The sequence below is a fragment of the Leucoraja erinacea genome, chromosome 2 (genome assembly GCF_028641065.1).
Source record: "Leucoraja erinacea ecotype New England chromosome 2, Leri_hhj_1, whole genome shotgun sequence".
In the NCBI taxonomy this organism is placed as follows: Eukaryota; Metazoa; Chordata; class Chondrichthyes; order Rajiformes; family Rajidae; genus Leucoraja; species Leucoraja erinaceus.
Window position 1 is genome coordinate 104,478,154 of NC_073378.1, and position 25,271 is coordinate 104,503,424.

At 42.5% G+C, this 25,271-nt stretch overlaps 1 long non-coding RNA gene across 1 annotated transcript; it reads left to right on the forward strand.

Annotated features, from left to right (window-relative positions):
- On the forward strand, positions 1-24,689 carry LOC129713407 (uncharacterized). The gene is made up of 3 exons (XR_008726236.1): positions 1-192; positions 8,169-8,248; positions 24,187-24,689. It is a non-coding gene; the product is annotated as an uncharacterized LOC129713407 (long non-coding RNA).
- The last annotated feature ends 582 nt before the right edge of the window (positions 24,690-25,271 follow it).

Here is a 25,271-nt window from a genome sequence, read left to right on the forward strand (position 1 = left end):
CAAGCAGAAGCCTCCACGTGGCGCATCCCGGGCAATGCTGACGACAGGAACTGTATCACAGTGACTGACTGATGTAGCCAATTCTGCAACCACCGACAGTCAACCGTCAATGACCGTGATATAGAAGATGGCCGGACACGAGGAAGAAGAAGAAGAATTATTTTATAAACCTCCAGGATGTTACCTGGATTAGTGAGTATTGCTACATGGAGAGCTTGGACAAACTAAGTGTTTTCTCTGGAATGTCCGACTGAGGGGAGATCTGATAGGTTTATAAAATTATAAGAGATATAGATAGGGTAGATAGACTATTTCTCAGGGTAGAAATAACAAAGACCAGAGGTCATAGCTTCAAAGTGAGGGTGTGGGAGTTTTAAGAAGATATGCAAGGCATGTTTATTACATTGATAGTGGTAAGTGCTCAGAATGCATTCTTGGGGTGTGTGGTGGAAGCAGATACGATAGTTTCATTTAAGAGGCACTTGGACAGGCACATGGACATACAGAAAATTAAGGGAATTGGAGAAAGTGCTGGCAGGTTACCTTGGTTTAATTTGGTATCATGGCCAGTACTAAATTCTTGAGCTGAACAGCATGTCCCAATACCATACTGTTCTACATATAGGATTACCCCTCTGCCTCCTGCACTGGTGAGAACATTTCCAGTTTATACAGTCTCTCCTTATGCATGATCTACTAGTATATGCACTTAGTGCCTTGCTTTTGAACTTCCATTGCCTTACTGTCAACAGTATACAATGCATATGAGCTCCAATATTCTGCATCTAAAGCATGCCATTTAGGACTAATTTCCACCCAATAATGTTCTGTCATCCTGTGAGGTAATCCCTTTACCAATTGAGAACAATGTTTTTGGTTTATCTATTTTCCCTTTGACTTTCAACTTGTGATAAGTAATGTTTTACTGGAATTTCAAAATTAATCTTCAGTCAGTGACACTAAATGCTGGATGTAAAGATAGTCTACAGTCTATATAGACTCAATGTGGTTGATTTTTTTATCTCAACCTGCAAAGCTAAATGCGCGCCTCAGAGTAGTCAGCTCATTAGTGTAGGAAAGAGATGCTGAGGTCAACTGAATCAATTCCATAGGGAAACTACAATATGTCAATGCTATTATATAGTGTACTTGGTGTGTTTAGTTTAATTTAGTTTAGTTTAGTTTAGTTTAGTTTAGATACAACATGGAAACAGCTGAGTCCATGTTGACCAGCGATCACCCAAACACTAGTTTTATCCCGTACACTAGGGAACATTTTCAGAAGCCAATTAGCTTACAAACCTTCATATCTTTGGAATGTGGGAGAAAACCGAAGCACCCAGTTTAAACCCACGTAGTGAAAGGGAGAATATACAAACTCCGTACAGAAAGCACCCGTAGATAGGATTGAACCCGGGTCTCTGACGCTGTAAGGCAGCAACATTACCCGCTGCGCCACTGTGCCGCCAGCCCATAGTGTTATGCCAAGGATGAAAGAATAAACTACATTGTGTGGAACTGTAGCAGAGTCTATAATGAATCTATAACATTACTTGTTTGTTTTCTGATGCTGGTCCACAATACTTACTATGGCATTTAATTACAGACCAAGGGTTATAAGTTTAAGTGCTGTCACCATTACACTAGTAGACTCTGCCCTGTGCCTGACAATTGATTTATAGTAAAAAAATAACTTGATTTCACATTGAATGATTAGCTAATTAAATGTTTCTTCTTATTGTTCATGTTTGTTGATCTTTCAATAATTAATTTTATTTTAAATCTGGAAAAGCTTCAGATTTATTTCTGCCAAACATCCATTTGCTTTTGGATGCATATATTCAGAACACTGATATATTTCCCCTATTATGCTCCTTTGACTGTGAGAAAAACATTACTGGATTCCTGCTGGTGCCTTCAAGATGAGAGGTTGCACATGGCTGTGTATTTCTCAATGAAGACCTCTTTGTCCATTATTTTCCTGAGGGCACATGTACTGTGATAGACCATGACAGATTCTGTTATCACACAGACATTTTAATTTCGATGATAATCAATCCCTTCCAAAAAAACATTTTTCCTCATTATGTCAGTGTTTCTGAAAATTCAACTTTTAATGCAAAGGAAATTGAGCATTGTGCATTCTCGTAAAGTAAAGAATCAAACTGAAAATTATGTGTAAGCAAGCCATCAGTGACCAATAGACCAAGTGTTGTATAAAGGTATTAGTTTTAGTAAGACAATAATGTTAAATGAAATACAATTGCATATGAAACAAAAACTGCTCATAAAACAGAATTTATAAAATAAAAAAATTACTTCATGTAGGTGGAATGTGGAGAATTTGTGAGAGAGGGACTTAATTAGAAGTACAGGAAACAAAATAGTGTTCTGATTAAAACCAAGCCAGGAGAAAAAAAAGTGTTAATTCAATACATTGCACTTCCAGTCATACATTCAAAACTGATGTAAATGTCTAGGAGCACAGCCAATGATCTCTGATGTTTGGATGCAGAATTTGGATCCAGGCCGGCCTGGTGGCGCAGTGGTAGTGTTGCTGCCTTACAGCACCAGAGACCTGGGTTCGATCCTGACTACAGGTGCTGTCTGTATGGAGTTTGTACCTTCTCCACTGTGACCTGCGTGGGTTTTCTCTGGGATCTCCGGTTTTCTCCCACACTCCAAAGACGTACGGGTTTGTAGGTTAATTGGCTTGGTATAAATGTGAATTGTCCCTAGTGTGTGTAGGTCAGTGTTAAAGTGCCGGGAATGCAGGTCGGCGTAGACTCAGTGGCCCTTTGGGTTTCCGTTTCCGTGCTGTATCTCTAAACTAAACTAAACTAAAATTCTAAAGGGCAGCTTGTAGTAAGAAGCTCTACTGAACCAGTATCATTCCCATTGTCTAGCAACTTGAAGGTGGTGGAGGCAAGTTCGTTTTTATCATTTAAAAATAAATTGGATAGTTATATGGACGGGAAAGGAATGGAGGGTTATGGTCTGAACGCAGGTATAGGGGACTAGGGGAGAATACGTGTTCGGCACGGACTAGAAGGGTCGAGATGGCCTGTTTCCGTGCTGTAATTGTTATATATGGTTATATGGTTATATTAATTCCAGCCCGGCTCCCAGAGAATCTTTACTCACTGTAATTAGCTTACCTCCACAACAGGGCCACAGCAGATACCATTTCCTGGTCCATGTACTAATTCCTGGAACATCTGTATTAAAAAAGTCACCTATTCATTGACTGTAACTCTGCCTAGAACACCATAATTCCAATCAATGTCATGTGCAAACATCTGGACCTGGGACTCAGCTCCCATGAGTGCAACTGAATCGTTGACTAACTGACCCATGGTCCGCAATCAGCAAGGCACCGACAATATATGCTTTCAATACATGACAATACAGCCTCCGAGCCCCAGGGTGCCCCCCCAGCTGTCGATCTCAGAACATCCAGAAGACCTCCAGCATACTTAACAGCACCGATCTTCTGCTTTAACCATATAACCATATAACCATATAACAATTACAGCACGGAAACAGGCCATCTCGACCCTTCTAGTCCGTGCCGAACACATAATCTCCCCTAGTCCCATATACCTGCGCTCAGACCATAACCCTCCATTCCCTTCCCATCCATATCTGTCCAATTTATTTTTAAATGATACCAATGACCCCGCCTCCACCACTTCCACTGGAAGCTCATTCCACACCGCTACCACTCTCTGAGTAAAGAAGTTCCCCCTCATGTTACCCCTAAACTTCAGTCCCTTAATTCTCATGTCATGTCCCCTTGTTTGAATCTTCCCTACTCTCAGTGGGAAAAGCTTTTCCACGTCAACTCTGTCTATCCCTCTCATCATTTTAAAAACCTCTATCAAGTCCCCCCTTAACCTTCTCCGCTCCAAAAAATAAAGCCCTAACTTGTTCAACCTTTCTCTGTAACTTAGTTGCTGAAACCCAGGCAACATTCTAGTAAATCTCCTCTGTACTCTCTCTATTTTGTTGACATCCTTCCTATAATTAGGCGACCAAAACTGTACACCATACTCCAGAATTGGCCTCACCAATGCCTTGTACAATTTTAACATTACATCCCAACTTCTATACTCAATGCTCTGATTTATAAAGGCCAGCACACCAAAAGCTTTCTTTACCACCCTATCTACATGAGATTCCACTTTCAGGGAACTGTGCACAGTTATTCCCAGATCCCTCTGTTCACCTACATTCTTCAATTCCCTACCATTTACCATGTATTCCCTACCATTTACCATGTAACTCCATTTTACAAGTTTTCAGATGATAGCACCGTAATGAGTCAGATCTTAAACACTGATCAGCTTTACTCCTTTTCCAGCAGTCCCCAGAATCAACCATTGATTCATATTATCCTGAGGCCAATATGGGATGCTCGTCATGTGATGTAAATTGAGACACATGTAGTGCCGATTTCTTTTGAGGTCCACTCATCTAAAGTGAGTGAAAAGCAGTCCCCAGAATACAGAATTTCCTTCAGTTGCTGCTTCATTTCTTCCAGAGATTTTTGGATTTTTGATCCAAACTATATGACCATATCGTGTATTTCTTGCTTGGGTATGCAAGAAAGGAATTTCACTGTAACTTGTCACATATGACAATAAAGTTTTCATTCATTCATCCCTATCTTGTACTTGGGACTTTCAGACTTTGTGCTTTACAGCCATTTTTGATGTTGACACTTTTGGAAAAGTTGCAAATTGAATTCTGTGTAATGCTGTCAAACGTACTCAGGTGTTTCTGTTGATTTCATCTTGAAATATTAAATAATTCCTGATTTTTCCAGGATGGATGCCAACTGACGTTTGAAGACACTGGATCAAATCTGAAGGCATGTTTGTGTTCCAGATGATATCTAAAATGATGATGGGATGGCTGATATTTGAGAAATGTTTCACTATGCTTGCAAATTCCTATTATTGTTGTTCACAAGAAAGTTGTGCCAAATGTCCGATTTCCTGCCTTGAAAATCAGTCCAGTTATTCGAAACACATTTTACGGATTGATTAAGTTCACGTTTTTGCTTAGGTTTACTGGATAAACTGACTGAAAAGCTACCAAACATTTATTTACAAAACAAGGAATCCTCATACCCATCCTATTCTAGTATCAGCTTTAGAGAAGAGAGGGTTTAGAAATGTAATCACTTTAATCGAATAATCATGATTAATCAGGGGGTTTAATCATTAATAATTTTTTTTGAAAACTCTGATTAATCAGAGCATGTTAATTTGGACAGGTACATAGATAGGAAAGTAAAGTGATATGGGACCATACGTAGGAAGATAGGACTAGTGTAGATGATTGGCATTCTTGGTTGGCACAGGTAAACATAGAAACATAGAAACATAAAAAATACATGCAGGAGTAGGCCATTCGGCCCTTCGAGCCTGCACCGCCTTTCAATATTATCTCGGCTGATCAACCAACTCAGTATCCTGTACCTGCCTTCTCTCCATACCCCCTGATCCCTTTAGCCACTTCTAACTCCCTCTTAAATATAACCAATGAACTGGCCTCAACTACCCTCTGTGGCAGAGAGTTCCAGAGATTCAGCACTCTCTGTGTGAAAAATGTTTTTCTCATCTCGGTCCTAAAGGATTTCCCCTTTATCCTTGAACTGTGACCCCGTTGTCCTGGACTTCCCCAACATCGGGAACAATCTTCCTGCATCTAGCCTGTTCAACCCCTTAAGAATTTTGTAAGTTTCTATAAGATCCCCCCTCAATCTTCTAAATTCTAGCAAATACAAGCCGAGTCTATCCTGTCTTTCTTCATATGAAAGTCCTGACATCTCAGGAATCAGTCTGGTGAACCTTCTCTGTACTCCCTCTATGGCATGTTGGGTCGGGCCTGTGTCCATGCTGTATGACTGTGCCTCCTCATGTAGATGATTTTGATGGTGCTGAAGGACTGTGCCATGTTGGACCAAGCTGTGTCCCCCACTCTCTGCAGCCTCTTGCAACCTGTGCATTGCAAATGAGATACCAGTCCTTGCTGCAACCAGTCAGGATACTCTCTACAATACATCTGAAGAAGAGTCAAGAGTGTTTTATTGTCATGTGTCTCAGATAGAACAATGAAATTCTTACTTGCTGCAGCACAACAGAATATGTAATAGTACACTGTAAACAATATGATAAACAAGAGAGAACAAAAGTGTGCAGTGTGTATATATACATATATTCTCAAGTACACACACACACATACGTATATATATGCACATATACACTCAATAAACAAACAATTGTAGTGCAATAATAATAATAATAATAATAATAATAATAATGATAGTCTATTGTATTTCATAGCTTATGAGGTTGTAGTGTTTAATAGCTGATAGCTGTAGGAAAGAAGCTGTTCCTGAACCTGGACATCACAATTTTCAAGCTCCTGCACCCTTTTCCCCATGGCAGGGGTGAGATGAGTGTGTGGCCCGGATGGTGTGGGTCTCTGATGATGTTGGTTGCCTTTTTGAGGCAGCGACTCTGATAGATCCCTTTGATGGTGAGGAGGTCAGAGTCGGCGATGGACTGTGCAGTGTTCACAACTATTTTGCAGTCTGTTCCGCTCCTGGGCATTCAAGTTGCTGAACCAGGTCATGATGTAACCAGTCAATATGCTCTCTACGGTACACTTGTAGAAGTTCAAGAGAATCCTCTCTGACATACCAAATCACCGTAAACTTCTCAGGAAGTAGAGGCGTTGATGTGCTTTATTTATAATTGCATCAATGTGCTGGGTCCAGGAAAGATCTTCAGAAATATGCACGCCCAGGTATTTAAAGTTTTTGACTCTCCACCATTGTCCCGTTGATATAAGCAGGATTGTGGGTCCTCATCTCTCCTATTCCAAAGTCCACAATCAGTTCATTGGTTTTACTGACATTGAGAGCCAAGTTGTTGTGCTGGCATCATTTGGTCAATTGGTCGATCTCACTTCTATAATCTGACTCATCACCATCTGTAATTCGTCCAACAACGGTGGTGTTGTCGGCGAACTTGAAGATGGAGTTCACACTGTGTACGGCTACACAGTCATGAGTATAGAGTGAGTAGAGCAGGGGGCTGAGCACACAGTCTTGAGGTGCTCCCGTACTGATTGTTAATGAGGAAGAAATATTTCTGCCAATTCGAACAGACTATGTTGTCTGTGGGTGAGGAAGTCAAGGATCCAATTGTAGAGGGATTCGCAGAGACCCAGTTCCGTGAGCTTGGTAACCAGTTTTTATTTTATTTATTTTTTAATCAAAAGTATTTATTCAAATATCAATATAATATATACAGTGCAGTAAAACAAACCAGAACCCACCACCATAATACACGACAAACAACAAACTATTATACAATATCTTACACTCCCAGCAGTCCCGGAAATCGCCCAAGGTGCCCGTGGACAGCACGTAGTTCCTTTCCAACAGCACCCAGGCATGGACGTAACCCCGGAAAAGGGGCAGGCAGCCGGCTTGGGCAGAGCCCTCTTCCGCCTGGCGCCATGACTCACGGATGGCCAGCTTGGTCACGCCCAGGAGCAACCCAATCAGGGCATCTTCGGCCCTACCCTCTCCCCTATGCACAGGGTGTCTGAAGATGGGGATGGTGGGTGAGAAGTGCAGCCAGAAGGCAAGGAGCAGCCACTTTAGATAGTGGAACAGGGGCAAGGGTGGTAACCAGTTTGGAGGGGATGATGGTATTGAACACCGAGCTGTAGTCTATAAACAACAGACTGATGTAAGTGTTTTTATTGTCCAAATGGTGCAGTGTGGAGTGGAGAGCCAGTGAGATCGCATCCTCTGTCGACCTGTTGTGACAGTAGGCAAACTGTAGTGGGTCGAGGTTTTTGTTGAGTGTTGCAGTATTCAGTGATAGCCGATTTTCTAAGCTTCTAAGGAAATAGAGGTGCTAGTGCACCTTCTTCATGATTAAATCTATGTGCTGGGAGCAGGTCACCTTAGATGTTATCGGCACGGAATTTGAAACTGCTAACTCTTTCCACCACCGACCCACAAATGCAAAATGATTTAATCTCCCGAATTCCTCTCTCTGATGTCAATTATTCCCTTAGCCTTGTTGATTTGAGGGAGAGGCTGTTGTTTTGACACCATGTGTTCTATCTCTCTCCTGCAGTTCTGTTGATGGTCAATGAGGAGAGATGTTGTTACCAATCCGCACTGAATGAGGTATGCTGGTGAGAATGGCAGGTAAAGGTAGGTAAAGAGGCCCAGGTCTTGGAGTTCAGTGATGAGTTTGATTGCGATGTCTGTGTTGTACCCCAATCTGTAGTCGATGAACAGCAACATGATGTATGTGTTCCTGTTTCCAAGATGGTCTGGAGCAGGGTGAAGAGCCAGTGAGATAGCATCTGCTGTTGTGCACCTTTTGTGGCGCTAGGCAATGGTATGCAGTAAGCATCCTAGAGCAGCTAAATGCTAAAGCCCGGATCTGTTTCTCATTACACTTCTTGCTTTTATTAAAATGGATGAAACAAACCTAATGGAAGGAGTAGATTACAAAAATAACCACCTTCAGTAATACTACATGACTGAAGTTTATAGCAGGCAAATAAAACTCAACAGAAATAATGAGAAAAGATAAAGATCGTTACATGATTTTTGAGATGTATAGTAAGTAATATAAAGTGTTTTTATCGTTTTTCCTTTCGTTATTTCCTTCTCTTGAATGGTTTAATGCATGTACCACTCCCTGAAAAAACACCAAGGCAATCTATCTATCTGCGTCTACAAGATAGTTTTAATTGTCACGTGTGCCTAATGGCACAGTGAAATGAATTTCCATACAGCCATACATTAAAAATCAACAGGACACAACACACTATAGAGTTGACATAAAACATCCCCACACAGCAGAATCAAAGTTCCCCACTGTGTGGGAAGGCACCAAAGTCAGTCTCTTCCTCCACTGTTCCCCGCGGTCAGGGTCTCCCCAAGCCCTCCGCAGTTGCCGCTACTGGCGGCCCAATGTCCAGGACCGCTCGCCGGGGTATTAAAAGTCTGACGTCGGGGCTGCGGGACGTCCTCAGCGGCGTGGACACAGAGTCGGCCCCCTCCTACCGGAGTCTGCTGCTTCCAAAGTCCGTAGGCCGCGCCGGGTGGAGACTGCTGCTGTAGACCCTCTACAAGGCGCCCCAGGACTCCACGATGCCGTTCAGCGCCGCCCGCGTTGGAAGCTCTCCGCACCAGAGCTCCACGATGTTGGAGCAGCGGCCCAACGCTCCGGAGCTCCAACGGCGACCCAGGTAGGTATCGCCCGCTCCGCGGTGACTCCAGCGCTGCGCCGCCGCTGTAGCAACCCTGGTCCGGTTTCCGGTCCCCGGCAGGAAAGGCCGCTCCGATCCAGCTGGTAGGCCGCGGTGGGGGGGGCGAGGACGCGACTCGGAGAAATAGTCGTGTCCCCGCCAGGAAGAGACTGGGAGACGGTTTCCCCCTTACCCTGCCCCCCTCCCCCACATAGAAACGTAAAAGTTCCCCCTAACACAACACTTTGGTCTAACTAAAAATAATAAAAAAGACAGAAAAAACAGACAGGCTGTAGGCAGAGGCTGCTGCCAGTGCAGCGCCCCCTACCACATCTCAATAGCGGGTGAATGGGACCCTGGGATGATGTCATCACCCTTTCTGCAAGCAATCAGTGTACATCTGCTTGGCTCCTGATAATAATTAAATAAGTTAAAAAGAGGTGGCAGGAATCAGTCATACAGCTCTTGGAGTCTGCTCTAACTGACTGCATAGTTGGTATAATTTCTATTTTCTTGCATGATTCTTAGCACTTTAGTTCACTTATGGTTTAAGAAGTTATGCATCTCAGTCTCCAGTATACATAAAGACGCAAAAGAGTTGGACGTGAAGAAGACTCCCAACCTGAAACATTGTCTGTCCATTTCTCTCCAAAGTTGTTGCCTGACGCACAGCGTTCCTCCTGCAGTTTGCTTTTTGCTCAAGGTTCCAGTATCTGTGTCTCTATTTAAGTTCTGCATCAATTTGAGGAGAGTAGATGAAAGATTATAAATGCAGATCAAAGCCTGCTAAAAATATTGCAATATTAACCACAACATCTAGAAAAGTGCAAACAATGACGGAACACAACAGCCAGGTAGGGTTGGGTAGGAAGGAACTGCAGATGCTGGTTTCAACTGAAGATAGACACATAAAGCTGGAGTAACTCCGTGGGACAGGCAGCATCTCTGCAGAGAAGGAATGGGTGACATTTCGGGTCGAGACTCTTCTTCAGACTGGTTAGGAATAATGGAAACTAGATATAGAAACATAGAAAATATGTGCAGGAGTAGGCCATTCGACCCTTCGAGCCTGCACCACCATTCAATATGATCATCCAACTCAGTATCCTGTACCTGCCTTCTCTCCATACCCCCTGATCCCTTTAGCCACAAGGGCCACATTTAACTCCCTCTTAAATATAGCCAATGAACTGGCCTCAACTACCTTCTGTGGCAGAGAGTTCCAGAGATTCACCACTCTCTGTGTGAAAAATATATAGATGATGATGTGGAGAAATAAAGAACAACGAATTAAAAGATTTGCAAAGAAGTAACGATAATAAAGGAAACTGTTAGCTGTTTGTAGGGTGAAAACAAGAAGCTAGTGCGACTTGGGTGGGGGAGGGAGAGAAAGAAAGGAAATGCCGGGGCTACCTGCAGTGAGAAAAATCAATATTCACACTACTGGCCTGTGAGCTGCCCAAGCGAAATATGAGATGCTTTTCCTCCAATTTGTGTTTAACCTCACTCAGTCAAGGGAGACCTAGGACAAAAAGGTCTGTGTAGGAATGGGAAGGAGAATTAAAGTGTCCGGCAACCGGGAGATCAGGTAGTTTCAGGTGGGCTGAGTGAAAGTGTTCCGTGAAATGATCGCCCAGTCTAAGTATGGTCTCGCCGATGTATAAGAATAGAATTTGAGTCTGTAGCTCATCTATCACTAAGCAGGTCAGAGGCGGGGTATCTTGAGACAAATGAATCTCATCCTAAACTCCAAGGTCAATCCACCATCTACGAGAAATTTGTTACGAGCATGGTGGAATACTATACTCTACATTTTGCTGGATGTTGAGAGTGTTAGCAACTCTCAAGAAACTTGACACCATTCAAGAGAAAATACCCTCCTTGAATGCCATCTCATTAACCACCCTGAACACCCATTTCTTCCACCAACACCATACAGTGGCTGCATTGTGTACTATTGGGACTGCCTCAGACTACACCTCATAAACCTGTGGCCTCTGTCACCAAGAAGGAGAAGGTGAATGGGATCACCACTACCTGAATTTCAATCCAGGTCACACACCATCCAGAATGGGAAATATATCAACACCCTTCATTGTTGCTGGACTAATCCTGGCACTTCCACGCAACAGCATTGTGGGAGTACTTTACCAGAAGGACTGCTGCAATTCACAGTGCCATCTCACCACCACCTCCTCAAGGGAAATTAGGGATAGGTCGTAAATGCTCGCCTTGTCAATGATGCCCAACTCCCAAAAATCAATAAAAAAGATCATTCTTCTAAAACTGAAAGCAAGGCCGGATTTAGATGAAGAGAGGCCCTAGGCTGTTCCAGTTGTGAGGCCCCTCCCAATCCCCCACCCCAACGACTAGAGGAAGATGGTCCACCAGATTGACACTGATTTGCAGCCGAGTGTAGCCAATGAGATAAGGGGCTTGAAAGCTGCACTTTTTATTTATTTATTGCCAGTTCTACTGTTGAGTTATCGGCTGAAAACACTATTATTCTGAAATGCTGTGCAAGGAAAATTACTGAAAGGTTGTTTAGAGACTACAGTGCGTTGTGACAACATATGTAAGAAAGGCCTATGACAGTGTCAAAAATATTATACACCTTGCAGGGCTCAAACTTAACTTTTTTTCTCTGTTGTCAGCCGGGCAACCTTGGCAGCTTTTTAAGTTGCCAAATGACAGTTTAGGTGGTCAATTTAGACGACTTGCATGGCGCGTGCGATAATGTGCTCGGACGAAGTGCCTAGTTACCAGTCGAAATTATGCTCAATGAAGCATTGAAATATTATTTCTGCTTCGAATAAAGTCACAAATTAAACATATTCACCAATCAAGACATGATATATACCACAATGACATGCAGCAAAATTATAATACAGTATCTCAATTCTTTTTACATCATGCAATGAATGTCATTTCTATTATTTCTTTTCACTTCCAAACAATAATGTGGTTGGATTATTCAGCGTATGATCAATCTCGGTGAGACCAAGCGCAGGCTTGGCGATCGCTTCGCACAACACCTCCACTCAGTTCGCAATAACCAGCCTGATCTCCCAGTGGCCCAACACTTCACTGCCCCTCACAATCCAAATCCAACCTTTCTATCCTGGGCCTCCTCCATGGCCAGAGTGAGGCCCACCGCATATTGGAGGAGCAGCACCTCATATTTGCTTGCGTAGTTTACACCACAGCGGTATGAACAATGGCTTCTCTAATTTCAGGTAGTCCTTGCTTTCTCACTCCTTCCCCTCCCATTCCCAGCTCTCCCAGAGCCTACTGTCGCCGCCTCTTCCATTCATTTTCGTGTCCCCTCCCCTGACATCAATCTGAAGAATGGTCTCGACCCAAAACGTTACCTATTTCCTTCACTGCAAAGATGCTGCCTCACCCGCTGAGTTTCTCCAGCGTTTTTGTCTACCCATTCACAAAAGTTCTGTTATCCCACTTTCCTCACCCACCTCCTACACATTAAGGGCAATTTTACACAGACAAGTTAACCTACAAAGGCAATGCCTTTGGGATGTGGGAGGAAACCCAATTGCTTGCAGGGAGAATGTGCAAATTCAACACAGACAGTGCGCGAGGACAGGATCGAACACAGGATCTGGCGTGTGAGGCAGCAGGTTTACCAGCTGTGCCACTATATTTTGTTTTCCAACACACAAAAACTTATACGTTGATAACTAAAATAATGAAAATATCCATTTTCAGTCTTAAATCTCCAAGTGACGTTATGTCCCCCTTTACGGTTTTAATTCAGTTCAAGAACATGAGGCAGTGCATATAGAATTTATATGGAAGAAACAAGTTACTTCTTACTTTTACCAATATGTTTAAAACATTATTTTTATGTGATCAGACATCAAGGCACAAAAACAAGTTGCTTCTTAGTTTATTTTACTTTAGCTAGAACATTGTGGTAGGCTCAGAGATTAAAGTTAAAGGGCAAGGACAGTGAGAGATTAAAGTTACAGAAGCAAGCATGCCAAGTAGCCGAAGATAAGACTGAAACTGTAATAAAACGCTATCTGAATTTATAAATCGGAGAACAATTGGAGAGTGACCAGGCCGTGGTGCCTCTGAATGTTCCAAGCCAAATTTGTGAGCAAATAAAGGCTTTTCGTCTTCTTGAAGAATTCTCCGTGTCTGTGTCATCATATCCAAACTTTGAGTCTTAAAACCACGACATGCATTGGCCATAAAGTTGCTGCCTAAAAGTGCCAGAGACCCGGAATTGATCCTGAATATGGGTGCTGTCTGTATGGAGTTTGCTCCTTTTCCATTTGATCGCATGCGTTTTCTCCGGGTGCTCTTCTTTCCTTCCACATTCCAAAGGTGTGTAGGAACCTATTTCAGACCCAACCCAAAACATAATATTTTCCTTTTGTCCAGAGATTCAGTCTGACCTGTTACTCCAGCTTTTTGTGTCTATCCTCAGTATAAACCAGCATCTGCAGTTCCTTCCTACACACACAATACTATATGATAGAACTTTATTAATCCCAGTAGGGAAATTGTGTGCGTGGGTATATATATTACACACACACACATCCACATATTTATATACTTATATCTATATTACTAAAACTTTGATCTTGACCACTTCCTGTATATTGATTTTATTAAAAAAAACGCTGACATTTACGACTGTGATTTTTGGCCATCTTAATCGGTCCCCCTCCGCTGCGCAGGACAAGATAATTTTTCCCATCGATGACAAATAAAAGAGCTATTAGTGTTTTAAACATTTTGAGATTCTCGCTCCTGAAGGCCACACCCCTTCCAGAGGGACTATAAAACCCGGAGGTGTTGAGTGCCTCAGTCAGTCTCTGCAAGATGGGGGAGCGAGAGGGTCACGTCTCTCAGTCTGAGCTGTGAATAACACTGAACACATGTCTACTAAACTGTGAGTGGTTTTACTGACCTGTCAGCGCCCTTAATGTGGTTTGAAAATATAGTTTGGAAATGCTAAAGCTGTGTTGCCTTTGGTTTGGAAATGCTAAAGCTGAGTTGCCTAATTAAAGTTGACTTGCCCAATTAAAGTTGCCTTGCCCAATTAAAGTTGCCTTGCGTAATTAAAGTTGCCTTGCCTAATTAATGTTGCCTTGCCTAACAAAAGTTGCCTTGCCGAATTAAAGTTGCCTTGCCTCTATATAATTAAAAGTCTAATCTTGACCACTTCCTGTTTGTGCTTTATATTGATTTTAGAAACAAAACGCTACCATGTATGGCTGTGATTTTTGGCCAACTTACTCAGAGCCCCCCTCCGCTCATCAGGTGCCGAGGATTTTTCCCATCGATGAAAAATAAAAGAGTTATTAGTGTTTAAAAAATGTTGAGATTCGCTCTCCTGTCAATCACACCATAAAGGCCATGCCCCCTCTGGTGGGAGGGGGAGGCACTATAAAACCCAGAAGTGTGGGCGTGGCTCATTCTCTGCAAGATGGAGGAGGGAGAGGTCACAACTCGCTGTCTTTAGTGGCCTTGCACCCTGCTTGAAATGGTATGAAACTGCACTTGAATTTGGTGGCCTAGCACCCTGCTTGAAGTGGTAAGAAATTGCACTTGAATTTGGTGATCTTGCACCCTGCTTGAAATGAAATTTCAAGGAATAGCCGTGAGTCAATTACCAGCCTACCAGCCGTGAGTGAGTGAGCTGCCAGCACAACAGGCTTGAATGACTGAGACGCCAGTCCAAGTATCCATTCGGCCCACAATGTCCATACTAGCCCTCTGGGAACCAGTCCCTTCAGCCCACAATCCCCATACTAGCGCTCCAGAAAGCCCCCCCCCCCCCCAACTGGCCACCAATATTGGAAATGGTGGAGAGGTGGAAAATTGCATGGGGTCCAGCCCTCCCATGTGATGCTGGGACCCAACGGGTCCCACTTAGTCTAGTATTCATGTATAAATATACACCGTTTTGTTTTTTCATTTATAACATTGTTTACAGAGTACTATGTTTACATATTCTGTTGTGCTGCTGTAGGTAAGGATTTCATTGTTCTAACTGGGATGTGAGAGTAAAACACTCTTGATGTGTGAAAGTTGCAAAGTCATTGCTGAGGAAGGCTAAGGCTGCAGGAGCTGACCCTTACCTGAGCCTACTAGCTTTTCGCAATACACCAACACTTGGCATGAGTAGCAGTCCAGTATAAAGATTGGTGAACAGGCGTACCAGGACCAACTACTCAGAGGCTGCTCAAACCTGAAATTCAGAAAAAGGTAGGAGCTGAGTTGAGAGCAGCTAGAGGTAGACAAGCAGAGTACTACAACAGAGGATCCCAAGATCTGATTCCCCTGAAAGCTGGTGATCCAGTTCGAGTGAAGCCGACCGGTGACTGACATCAGCCCTGGAGGAAGGCTGTGGTTGTAGGCCGTGTGGTGCAACCCAGATCTTATGAAGTCAGAACCGAAGACGGAGTCATCTATCGTCGTAATCGGCGCCATCTGAGAAAGACCAAAGACCTATTTCATGGCGCTGGTGTTGACTTGGATGACCTGGTGACGTTGCCTGAACCGGAACGAGACAATCGACCTATGAGCCGACCACCAGGGAGCATCGAACCCTGACAACAAGATCTGGTAAATGCGTTCGAAAACCACGCTATCTGCAGGATTATGTGCCCAAATAAGGATAGAGCATGTACTTGTAGTTGATTATAGATTTAAAAGGCTATTAGGTTATGTTTAAAAAGTTAATATTATATTGTTCTTTTATAGTTTGATATGCATAGTTTATGTAGAAGTAATGGGAATTGGCGATCTTAAAATGAACTAAATAAATAAATAAATACATTGCTAAAGGGAATGAGGAACCAGACATGTGTTGTTCAAAGTTTAGATAATTCCGAGCACTGAACTGATGCAGATCCAAGGAATGAGAATTTGGAAGCTACCATGGAAATGGACTGTCAAATGCATGTTGGAAAATGGACTGTCGGACGCATGTTGGACTCAGTGAAATAAGATGCCATGGAAGAATTTAATTTATTGCTATACATGTAAAGTGCCTGAACATATATGTTTTGTAAACAAAGGGGGATGTTATGGGAATAGCGCCATCGGTGGTGCAGTACCGATGATGCAATACCCATGAGCAAAGATTATAGAGGAGCAAGATAGACCACTCCTCGAAAAACGCGTAGTATGACGTGTGTGATCGTCGACGCCATTTTTCGAGGCATTTATTGGGCTTCCCCCACACTGTCATGGCGCCCTTATCTAAATTTCATCTCACTGCTCTGCTATCAATTATTCTAATCGTAAATCTAAACGACCCAACCTGTCATTCTTTAGGTTCCCCAATAAAAAAGAAAGGTGAGAAAATATTTTTATTATTTTCAGTCGATATTCTGTCATGAAAATGTTATTTTCTGTTCTCCCATCAACGGCCATTGGGAAACTGGGTTTGTCGGTACATTAGAAAGTTATTAGACTTATTTTTAATAGTTCTTTACTCACCACAATAATAAAGACAATTTTAACACTTCTGTACATTTTTGGTTTTGTTTTGTAAGGGATTAGTCTCCACAATATGGCCCGCGGACACATTAGGTCCAGTGACCAGGAGATTTTTCGAGCTCAGATTCAAGTCCGAGAATGGGCGGCTGTTACCCATTATATTCCTCGAACATAGGGACATAGCAAACAACACTCACATACATACAAGACATCACAAGCAAAGATCACAAGCCCGCCGTGAAGACGGGTGCAATCAAATATTATATAACTCTGCTCTATCATCTTTGGGTGCAATGGTGGGTCGGGGGGTTCGGTGGCGCGGCCGCAATCAAAGATGCTAGTGGAGCTCTGCTCTATAATCTTTGGTCGGAATGGGGCGGCTGCGCGTTATAATGTGCTATCGTTCCACGCTCCCTCTCCCCCTTGTCCCTCTCCCCCCTCTCCCTCCCCCCTTCTCCCCCCCCCCCCCCCCCTTTCCCCTTCTCCCTCCCCCCCTTCTCCCTGTCCCCCCCTTTCCCCCCCTTCTCCCTCCCCCTTCCCCCCTCTCCCCCCTTCTCCCTCTCGATCTCTCTCTCTCCCCTCCTCTCGATCTCTCGCTCCCCTCTCTTCTCTCAATCTCTCCCTCTCTCTCTCTCTCTCTCTCTCTCCCTCTCCCTCTCTCCCTCCCTTCCCTCTCTCCCTCCCTTCCCTCTCTCCCTCCCTTCCATCTCTCCCTCCCTTACCTCTTCGTGAGAGTTGGCAGCTCTGCTATGCCTTGGGTCCAAAAGAGGATAGATAGAAAATACTTAATGGTCTTTGTAAGAAGATTTTAATAAGCTCGTCTACATTTAAGGTAAATTGACATATTAGAGACAAAACGCATTTTCAATATACAGGTCTCTCCACACAACTGAAAACAATTGCATTTAAGTGATATATCATCCATTGTTCAGGCAAGTAGCACTAGGTTACAATAAACTTCCTACATATTCCAGGAATTCATCTCATAAAAATGGGAGAGGCTTAAATGCATTGTAAAATCATAAATCCATGTTGACTTGGACTAATCCTTTTACTGCTATCCAAATGCCCCATTATTACATCTTTAATAAGTGACTCCAGCATCTTTCACACCACCAAAGTCAGGCTAACTGGTCTGTAATTCCCCGTTTTCTCTCTCGCTCCTTTCTTGAAAAGTTCTGTTCCTCCAATCCACAGGAACTGATCGTAAATCTATTGATCGTTGGAAAATAATAGAAACATAGAAACATAGAAATTAGGTGCAGGAGTAGGCCATTTGGCCCTTCGAGCCTGCACCGCCATTCAATATGATCATGGCTGATCATCCAACTCAGTATCCCGTACCTGCCTTCTCTCCATACCCTCTGATCCCCTTAGCCACAAGGGCAACATCTAACTCCCTCTTAAATATAGCCAATGAACTGCCTCGACTACCCTCTGCGGCAGAGAGTTCCAGAGATTCACCACTCTCTGTGTGAAAAAGGTTCTTCTCATCTCAGTTTTAAAGGATTTCCCCCTTATCCTTAAGCTGTGACCCCTTGTCCTGGACTTCCCCAACATCGGGCCCAATCTTCCTGCATCTAGTCTGTCCAACCCCTTAAGAATTTTGTAAGTTTCTATAAGATCCCCTCTCAATCTCCTAAATTCTAGCGAGTATAAACCAAGTGTATCCAGTCTTTCTTCATAAGACAGTCCTGACATCCCAGGAATCAGTCTGGTGAACCTTCTCTGCACTCCCTCTATGGCAATAATGTCCTTCCTCAGATTTGGAGACCAAAACTGTACGCAATACTCCAGGTGTGGTCTCACCAAGACCCTGTACAACTGCAGTAGAACCTCCCTGCTCCTATACTCAAATCCTTTCGCTATGAAAGCTAACATACCATTCGCTTTCTTCACTGCCTGCTGCACCTGCATGCCTACTTTCAATGACTGGTGTACCATGACACCCAGGTCTCGCTGCATCTCCCCTTTTCCTAGTCGGCCTCCATTTAGATAATAGTCTGCTTTCCTGTTTTTGCCACCAAAATGGATAACCTCACATTTATCCACATTATACTGCATCTGCCAAACATTTGCCCACTCACCCAGCCTATCCAAGTCACCTTGCAGTCTCCTAGCATCCTCCTCACAGCTAACACTGCCCCCCCCCAGCTTAGTGTCATCCGCAAACTTGGAGATATTGCCTTCAATTCCCTCATCCAGATCATTAATATATATTGTAAATAGCTGGGGTCCCAGCACTGAGCCTTGCGGTACCCCACTAGTCACTGCCTGCCTAATGAAGAACTCAACCATATTATGGTCACTCTTGCCCAAGGGGGCACGTGCAACAAGATTGCTAACTAACCCTTCCTCATTACTCAATACCCAGTCTAAAATAGCCTGCTCTCTCGTTGGTTCCTCTACATGTTAATCATATGTATAAATATATATGTATGTGTATATATATGCATGTATGTGTATATATGCATGTATATGTATATGTGTGTATATATGTATGTATATATATGTTTATATGTGTGTATGTATGCATATAAATGTATCCATATGTATGTGTGTATTTGTATGTGTGCATATGTATGTGTATACGTATGTATGTATGTGTATATATGTATGTGTGTATATATGTATGTGTATATATGTGTGTATAAATATATATATGCATATATATATTATTACTATATAATTATATATATAATTGCCTTTATGGTTTATGTATATCATCTTACAAGACAAATAAATTAATAGTGATTATTTAAATCAAAGTTGCTTCTGATCCATGAGAATAAACTTAACTATCTCTAACTTGCCTCTCACACACACACATTCATATAAATATATATAATATGTATACGTTAAATTTAATTTTGTGCAGTGTGTGTTAAAGCAATACAATGCAAGGGAAACTACGCAAAGGAGGGGGCTGTTCCCGCTACAAGATACTCGAGGATCTTTGCTTTGGATCAAAGATTATAGCGGAGCTCTATAATCTTTGCTTTGGATCACAGCGGGTGGCATACCGGAAGTCGCATGTCGCATTGAAAAATGGCGGCCGTGACGTTCCGTCACGTACTACACGCCAGTCCATTGGATTTCGAAGGAGTGGTCTATCTTGCTCCTCTAGGATCTTTGCCCATGAGGCAGTAACCAAGATGGATCCTGAATGGCTGAACCCAAGGCTCGAGTGTAAAGCCTCTGTTAATTAGTTGTGTAGCTGTAATGGAGCAGTTTAGAGTAAGGAAACACTATATTAAAACAATAACTGCTTTACACTCAAGCCTTGGGTTCAGCCATTTTAATTGCATCCAGGGTGGGAATACTCAAATTATCTAATATATGGACACTACAGAATTGAGAGTGCAGAATGACTCTTTAGTTGTGACCTTTCCTGTTTCAGGGAACACTCAAACTCCAAAACACAGACCGCATTAAGGATTAGACTTGTTATTTCTTAATGACGTGATTTCAATTGTTATGGTGCCAGAAATGCTCATTGGTGTCATATCCCACTCAAAATTTACTAAATCAAACCATCTGTACAGACTGGGGTGATTATTTTGGCTATAGGGTGAAAACAGGTGCTAAGAATCAGTCATCTGAAAGTGTGAATTTAGTATGCAATTCTCATGATTTTTATGGCTGTAAGCACTGACACAATAACTGTAGGTTTAGCCGTCCATGGCTGATTATGTGCAATATTCCTGGAGCTGATTATCCTTCCCAACTTCGACTAAACCAGTGGAATGCACTGGCTGCGGTAGAAGGAAACAAGCAAGAACGTCCCAGAGACCAACAGGGATCAGGGTGTTCTCCATGATCCACTTTGGTACTCTGAAGTGTGTCACAGCCAAAGGAATATCAGCTACTGAATGGGTAAAAGAGGCTATCGAGGTAGCCTGGAGATCATTCAGCAGGTGGTATCCAGGTGCTCTGATCCAGTGAAAGGGCTCACTGCTGCAACAACATAGCGATTAACCCATCTAACAAACACCCTTTTCAATCATTTTATTACCACCAGCATCACATCCTTACACTTGGGCTATTTTCATGTGGACTTGCCAGATCAAATTGGAAAACATTATTTGGAATGTTGTACAAGCGTAAAGCTATTTCTTGGAGCAATCGGCCATGTAACTTGTGGATTACCGGCTATTTTATGCCTTGCCATGAGGACAGATAAAATTGATGAGTAATAATGTAGAAAGTGATCCTCTAAATAAATAAATAAATAAATACAATATTATAGAGCTTTATATTCAGTTTGAGAGAAACATAATTCAAACAAACAAAATCTTGAACTTAAATTCAACTGCTATGTCATCAAGCAGAAGTTGACTAAAATAGATTGGGAAGTCGGATTCAAAGCATAATCAACATGCATTAAAATATTTCTTAATTGATACTTAAAAACAACATGGGAAGAATGATGCATCCATGCTAACTGAACACATTGAACTAAAAGAAGGGGGTTATGATATTGGCATGATGCGTAAAAGGTTTAGGAATTGAAAATGTTTTATGAAATCTGTCTTTTTACGTAAGAAGGGAGTAGTAAAATAAGTGTTGCCCCTTAGAGGCAGCGGCTAGGGAAACTAGAGGACTATAAAGATATAACTGAGCATTAAATAGATACTTTGACCTGTCTTACTGTAGAAGGCACCAAAAACAGTCCAAAAACAAACGTTCAAACGAGACAGTGGAATTTAAAGTAGTTAATGTTAGCAGAGGAAGCAGAGGGCCTAAAATAGCAGATATACCCCCATGGGCCTGATAGACTGTATGTTTTTTTTTAATGTAGCTCAGAGATAGTGGATGCATTAGTGGTGATTTTCCAAAATTGTACAAATTCTGGAACAGTTCCAGCAGAATGAAGGAAATGTAACGTTGCCACTTAATAAAAGTGGGAAACTGAAAATAAATGCTCTGTTATCCCACCTGTAATGAAGAATGTGTTAACAGAAATTTACAAAGTCATGGCAAAGTATCATAAAAGGGAAATTGTATTTCACAAGACTAATATTGTTTTTGAGGATCTAACCAGAGGGTATTTAAAAGAGGATCAAAGTGTTTATTATATCTGGATTATCAAACATATTTGAGAAAATACAATGTAAATATTGGTTATATAAAATAACGCTGTGGGGATTATATATACATTTGGATGGAGGATTAAATAAATGGAAGGGGATGGAGAGTGGGAAGAAATGAGTCATTTTCAGGTTAGCAGACTGCATTCAGTATTAAGCCCTCAGCTATTTTCCATTTATATTAAACACCTAGATGAAAGGGCTGTGTGTATCAAGTACACATTTTGTAACTTGGATAAAGTGAGGTGTGAAGAAGAAATAAAGAGTTAATGCACTTTAGAAAAACAAAAGATTACTTTAACTTGGTAAATGTTGCTGTGCTAAGGAACCTTCATGATAAGTTCAGAAGTGCATGCACAGCAAAGAATTAGGAGACAAACTGCATGTCGGCTGGACCAGTTCGACTGTAAAGGAAAAGACGACTTGCAGCAACTGTAGAGGACTTTGCTAAGACCATTCTGTAATGCTTAGTTTAGTTTAGAGATACAGCGCGGAAACAAGCCCTTCAGCCCACCGAGTCCAAGCCAATCAGAGATCCCGCACATTAACACTATCCGACACACGCTAGGGACAATTTACAATTATACCAAGCTGATTAACCTACAAACCTGTACTTGTTTGGAGTGTGGGAGGAAACCGGAGATCCCGAGAGAAAACCCAGGCAGGCCACGAGGAGAAAGTACGGACTCCGTACAGACAGCACCCGTGGTCAGGATTGTACCTGAATCTATGATGTTGTAAAGGGCCTGTCCCACGAGCATGTGACTGCATGCGGCAAGCGCGACCAAACCGGAAGCAGGGCCGCGCGGGGGTCGAGTGAGTGATATGAAGTTCGAGCGAAGTCCGCGGGAAGTTCGCTCGTAACGTACGGCATCAAGACGCTGCGTCCGGCGTCGAGACGTGCGTATGCACGTCGAGGTGGTGCGTACGGCATCGAGGCGGCTGCGGGCCGGCAGGCTGTTGCCGCGCGGTATTTTTGAACACTGTCAGTTTTTCGGAGCCTCGTGCGATGTCGGGACCAGCTCTGCACAACTCCATACGGCTCCGGCGATCGAAGTGGGACCGGCCCCGCGAGACCGTACGGCTCAAGCGACCACGTTAGGTCACGCTTGCCGCATGCAGTCGCATGCTTGTGGGACAGGCCCTTAAGGCAGCAACTCTACCGCTGCGCCACCATGCTGCCCAGGTTGTACTGTGCACAGGTTTGGTGTCTCTACCATAGGACAATACCAATTGGAAACATGTAGTATAGATTGACTAGACTGATTCATGTGACGAGGTGGCTACACTTTGAGGCTAGAATTGGGTTATAGTTAGTGAAATTTAAAATAATGAGTTCTCATTTATACATGCTAGCTTTTGAGAGGGATAAATAAGGTGGATGCTGAGAGAAATAAAAACAACATACTCAAAATGCTCAGTAGGTCTGGCAATGTGGTTGGAGAGATAAACAATGAATATTTTGGGTTATAGTGTCTGGAACTGGAAGCCATAGACTTGGAATAAAGGAGTCCCCATTTTTGACGAGGATGATACGAAGTTACACGAAATATTGTGAGTCTTTGGAATTCCCTACTCCAGAAGCCTCTGGTGGTTCAAACATTAAATATATTCAAGGCTGAGACTGATGGATTTTTGAACATTAAACTGATCACATTGAACTAAGTGAAGGACCAACCATGTGTTGCCTGTGATGATAGAGCAGACTTAAAGTGCTTTATTGTCTACATATGCTTCTGTTTCCTATGTTCCTATCTAATTTCCTCATTGTTCTAGGTAGAATCTTGCATTTACCAATGTTGCATCAGTGGTTCCTGCAATATGTCACACACTGCAATTCAATAATTGGCTGTAAAACACTTGGAGTTTACTGGTGGTCTGAATGTTGCAGCTTTTTTTGTGGAGTAGGCATTTCACTGCACTCCCAAGCTTCCAAAGTAAAGTATTTGTAATTGTAATGGATAATGCAAAAATATCTAACTTATTGCAAGCTGTTTGTTGATGGATGATAGGCAACAGTTACTATTCTATGTTATCCTACGCAAATTGTCTATTGCATTGCCACAAGTTAATAGAAATGATTTGATTTCTGATATTTTTCTCACCAATAACAAAATTACAAGAGTAAGCAAAAATCAAAGTTATTAAACAATCATTATTTAATAATTATTAAAGTATCATAATTTGTGTTAATAATTGTAATTATTACCCATTATTATTATTATTGCTCATAATTGTTATTAATTAACACTAAAACTTTTGGATTCATCCATTGATTTGTTGGTTAATACATTCATTGAATCTTTTAATTAAATCGCAGCCTATTCCACAAACGTGAGGATGCACCTGGTGACCTGGATTACCAAAGCCCATTGATTCGAAAGGTCTCGTGTGGATTAGAGGAGACAATTACTTTATTTATGTCCCCTAGTTCATAAATTGGAGGATTTCATGGACCACATCTTCAGCATAATTCAACAACCTGTCAAGCAATTAAGTCAGTTGAAGTGATTTCAATGGCATAAGGAGGAGATTCTAAAGACAGGAGTAACCTTGAGTGGCAGCTACAATTGCTTCCATAAATTCCGTTAATTCTACTCCATTTTAGAACTTCATAAAGTGATCAGATTATTTCAATCTCTTCTCATGTAGATTATTTCTCAACGTTTTAAAAGATGAGTACCATCTTGAGAACTCTATTACTCCATAAAGTTGGAACATTATGCTGAACTTTGTTCCTATTTTGGACCAGGGACAGGTGTGGTGGAATGGGAGGTCTTTGTTGAACAACCCTCTGAATTAAAAGTTGACTGATAAAATAAATAGTGCATCTCTTACATACAGTTTGAAACTCATGGTCATAGTTGCCTTTCCTGGAACTTCCTGCCCAGGAAGTTGGCAAGCTACATTGGCAACCGCAGGAGATGCAACACCTGTCCCTTTACCTCCCCCCTCGATTCCATCCAAGGAATTCTTTCCAGGTGCAGCAGAGGTTCACTTGCACCTCCTCCAACCTCATCCACTGTATTTTCCGTTCCAGGTGTCAACTTCTCTACATCGGCGAGACCAAGCGCAGGCATGGCGATCGTTTCGCTGAACACCTCTGCTCAGTCTGTCATCACCTACCTGATCTCCTGGTGGACCAGCACTTCAACTCCCCCTCCCATTCCCAATCTGACCTTTCTGTCCTGGGCCTCCTCCATGGCAGAGTGAGGCCCAGCGCAAATTGGAGGAACAGCACCTCATATTTCGCTTGGGTAGCTTACTCCCCAGCAGTATGAACATTGACTTCTCTAACTTCAAATAGCCCTTGCTTTCCCTCTCTATCCATCCCCTCCCCAGTTCTCCCACCCGTCTTACTGTCTCCGACTACATTCTATCTTTGTCCCGCCCACTCCCCTGACA